At 42.4% G+C, this 4,593-nt stretch overlaps 1 protein-coding gene across 1 annotated transcript in view; it reads left to right on the top strand.

Annotated features, from left to right (window-relative positions):
- Positions 1-3,671: 3,671 nt before the first annotated feature.
- The window catches only part of pln (phospholamban), a 9,663-nt gene continuing 8,741 nt past the window's right edge, over positions 3,672-4,593 (top strand). The window contains exon 1 of the mRNA XM_037696352.1: positions 3,672-3,748. The gene's annotated coding sequence lies outside the window, so the exon portion shown is untranslated. The remainder of the gene's footprint in view (positions 3,749-4,593) is intronic.

The raw sequence follows: 4,593 nt of genomic DNA, 5'->3' as shown, positions 1-4,593 counted from the left end.
CTCTCTGGTTGTTTCTCTCTGGTTGTTTCTCTCTGGTTGTTTCTCTCCAATTTTCTCCTGTTGTTTCTCTCCGGTTCTTCCTCTCCTTCCAGTCCAAGTTGACGCATTGAGGTATTTCACCTTGTAAGGCTGCAGAGCTGAAACCCTCCCGAGTCAGAAAAAAGAAAAGATAAGGAAAACTATTTTCCTGCTGGAATGTGTTTTTCAGCTGAGCGAGCTGTGAGGCTGAAGATGTTTGGTTTGAGATGCTTCCAGACTTTTAGTTTATCGTCACCGGAAAGCTACCGTCAGCTCTTATGTTTCATCTTCAGATGGGAACTCATCATGGATCAAACAGAGATGAAGAATCAGTTCAGAAATGGCTCTAACTTTTATAATGTTACAGATAAAGAGTTGAAGTTCATGTGTTGGTCGCTGAGAGTCTTCCTCACCACCTGCTCTGAGCTCGGATAGCTCTGGCAGCCATTTTGAATTAAATTTCCTTGCATTATTGTTATTCTTCCTAAAACATGAAATCTAACGTCCATTTTCTTCTCCATCGTCTGATGCTGAAGATAACCACAGGGTTTACATCTCCAGTTGCCTTTGTTGAAAAATGACTCTGGAAATTGCATTAAACTTGGATAAACTTTTTTTACTAGATTTTGGAAGTAAAGGTAGTGACATAAAACAGAATAAAATCAAGCTACATTATGAAACGAGGTAAAATACTAAAAAGAGGAACATGAATTAATGAATACATGATTGATTTCCTTTAGGACAAATTTAAAAATTGTTTTTAAAAATAGAATAACTGTCACCTTCTCAGATAAATTCTGGTAGTTTATTCCATAAACATGTTTCTCTAATCGGTATCACCTTTCATCCAGTTTCCATTGAATTCACAAGAAAACGGCACACAGAAAGCTGGTTTACTGTTCAAACCAACAATTCTGCTCCTTTCCCCACTGATCCATTCACACGTTCCAGCTCCAACGTTATTTAACGTTGTTTAAAGTGCCGCTCATATTCTCAAACCCACTTGGATGCTGATGATACCCTCCTGTATACATCAAGCCCACCTCTTCTTCCAGCACAGTTTCAACAATCTTCAATATGCTTTTATGCTCTCCAAATATGGATAAAACTAGATTAATGACTTTAATCTTAATTTACCTTCAACGTCATGTAAGTCTAATATTATCACCCAACATGGCAACTTGTCAGTTTCTACAAGTATCTGGTTGGACAGTTCACTCACTGACCTTCATATCAACACAGCGCTCCTCAAAGTTAAATAAGAATTCATTGGTGTTCCAATGAAAATGACTGTTCTCCACATCTGAGGTCGGCACTTTTTTCATACATCCAACTTCAGTAATTCTGCACGAACGCTAGCTCTATTTCATTGTGGGTGCAGCCCTTTAAGCCACGCCCACTAGTGGGTTTAACCCCCGCGCAGTGCGCCAACACTGAAAATATCTAGACCACGCCCACCCACTGTGTGGGCCCCACCTCCGTCTGTATGAATCGACTACGGACACGTCGTTCTACTCCCCATTTTATTCAGCCAGCGAAGCAACACATGAAAAAGAAAAACAAGAACAGAAAAAGATGTTAGCGGACGGGATGTGTCCGAACGGCACAGTCTGAACCTGTGGTTACAATTCGTAACCTACGTTTCTGTTCAGTGTAGCTGCGTTTAAACTACCTGCCTGTCCTGGTTTATGTACAGAAAGTACCGTGTTGCAGTTTTATTCACCCGTCAAAAGGCGTGAAAGACATATTTCCTGTGTTCTAATGGTCTGGAAGTCTTGAATCTCCGAAGGTTTACGTTAAATTACACATAAAAGTTACAAAATCACTACAGGGCTGGGTCATTCTGTCACCGCCACGAGGTTACAGTAATGGCACCGAGCGTCGGTTAAACTCCCGCCTTTCTTCAGAACTGGCCACACCTCCCGGAAGTAGTCGCCACCGCCGACGTATGAGAAGTCCCTATACTAGATCATGTGACCAGCTGTCAACCAATGATGTCGCACGATCTCGTGTTCAAAGTGGAAGGTGCGTGTCTGTTGGGAATTGTAGACAAAACCCCGTAACAAACAGTCCGCCTTGTTTTAACACACGACGCTATGCTAGGAAAGATAAATACAAATAATCACATATTTCAGTAAGATTATGTATAATTCTGATAAAAGTATACTTCAGGCGGGACGTGTTCTAGTATGGTCTGTAAACTTTCTCTTCGTCCGCACAAACCTTCTGATCCAAGTCATGAAACATCGTGCACATATGCATCACCGCATACAATTTCCATCACTCTCAAGGTCAAGGTCACAAATCAGGGTCATATGTTAAAGCAGGCCTTTGATTTTAGATTGCTGTTTGTTGACGGGCGTGTATCGTGCCGTACGCGGTACTCTTGTTTTATTTACAGCTTGTTTGAGTGTACTGTATGTGTTTCCTGTAAATCTGGATCTTTTTGTTTGTGTTGTTTGTTTCTCAGCCTCTGGTCCAGGTCGTTGTTCTCAGTCAACGAACCTGGATCAATAAAAAAATCAACTTTACAAAACTTCTCAGAACGGCCAAACCCGGTCGTCTCCATAAAAGGCAGCTGGGATGTTTCTTGGGCCACATCACGGCGGTTATTTTTACTTTTTCCAGACGTTCCCCCCTCAGCGAGGGAACACGCACATCCACCCTGAAACAGCACCAACGGTTCGGATCTCTTGAAAAGAATCAAATAAATAAAGGTCCGTGTGTAAAACTGAGTGATGGATGTAAGAAGATAACGTCTGTCCCGGATGTCTCGTTGTCAGACCGTATATTTAGACGTCAGCTGTTCAGAACCAGGCGGGCACTCCGTGTCCACAGGAGGGAATGGTGAAGACAATAAAGAGGTCCGGTTGGGACGTGAGACCCTGTCCGGCTGGCGCGCCAAATACCATGACCCGTCCGTTCCACCAGGACAGGGCTGTTGGGTCAGTTGACTGAGGCGGCCATCTTGAAGAGATCCATCCGGTGAATCTTTCCTGCAAGTTTTATTAAACTCATCCTGTGGTTCAAAGAATATTTTACTAACAGACATCTCCGCGGTCGATCCCGCTGCATCTGTAAGATCCGAATGTGTTGGAGATCACTTTCAGCTCCTACCACACCAAGGTTCAGCAAATTATATCAGATTTTTTTTGTTCAGGGTCAGTTGACTGTGGCGGCCATCTTGGATTGGTTTGACTTTTACTAAATCAACGAATGAATTGAGAAAACTTCGGCGGCGGGGGATACAAAGTCACAAAAATAAAATGAAGAAATCCAGGAACAAATAAGAAGTTCTGCAAAAATGTCTTTTTGATCAGACTTTAATGATTCTTTTGTTGGATAAAAGGGTTTGATGAACGGCTTTAAGTTTAAAAACTGTTTTAAATCAAAGCTTAGATTCGCAAAGTTGGATATTTTTTACCGTTCACTTCCATTAAAAGTGAAGTAGATGAAAAATTCTGGACTTGAATGGGTTCAAACTTGGTCAGATTTACTTTGTGAAACATCTCCTGAACCAGACGAGCAAAGAAATCTTTATAAAAATCAGGTTTTAGGACTCGAGTTCTGTTCGGATGATCCAGCAGACACAAATTTGGTTCCAACTCTGAGCTGGGATGTCCTGCCTCTTCATCCTCTCCCTCCTCCTCCTCAGAGTGTTTTCAGCCTCAGAGAGCGCTGCATGTCTCACATTTTGTCCTCAACAACCAGCTCTGCTCAGACCTGCCAGGTAAGACCCAACACTTCCTACATGTTTTGTTTGTTGTTAATGAAACGGATCAAACGAGCGGCGTGTGGTAAAAATAAAACCTTAGATCAGATTAATTTTAGCTCGGGTGAAGAGCTGAGAGGAAACACGTTTAACTTCGAGATGCTGAAGAGGAGCGCATGAATCACTGCGCCCCATAAAAAAGTCGTTGTTGCGTTCAAGTAAACACAGATGTGAAGAGGAGCAGCCGGGGATGGAAACTGGACCGAACCTCCCTGAGGGATAAACACTAATAACAGCTGAAGAGCTGGAGACTCATATCAGCCGAATCTAATCACTGATTCCAGAATACAGCCAAAAACACCGGGAAACATTTCTGTCCGACTCGTCCTCACCTGGTTGGACCTAAAGGACATTTATTGACAGGAAGCTGAACGCTGAAGGTCACCTTGAGCAGAAGGAGCATATTGTGCTGAAGAGCTGATTCATGGTGAACTTTGACCTTCCACAATGACCTCTGAAGAAAAGACCGAACTTAGACCAACAACAAAAAAAAAAAAAAACAGATTCTGGAAAAGTTGGGACGTGTGGAAAAAAAACAAAAAACTTCAGAATCAGCTTTATTGTCACCGAAGCAAAGAAATTACATTTAGAGAATTTATTACATTTAGAGAAGGCGATGGTTCACAAATCTCATAAAGCCTGTATTTTAATCATGATGGACCCTGAAGACCTCAGGAGACCAGTTGTTAGAGGCTTTAGAGGACCTGAGGAGACCAGTTGTTGGAGGCTTTAGAGGACCAGAGGAGACCAGTTGTTGGAGGTTTTAGTGGACCTGAGGAGACCAGTTGTTGGAGGTTTTAGAG

The sequence above is a fragment of the Nematolebias whitei genome, chromosome 23 (genome assembly GCF_014905685.2).
Source record: "Nematolebias whitei isolate Nwh7 chromosome 23, NemWhi1, whole genome shotgun sequence".
Lineage (NCBI taxonomy): Eukaryota > Metazoa > Chordata > Actinopteri > Cyprinodontiformes > Rivulidae > Nematolebias > Nematolebias whitei.
The sequence above is the reverse complement of the archived record's forward strand: the minus strand, read 5'-3'. Positions and strand labels throughout refer to the sequence as shown.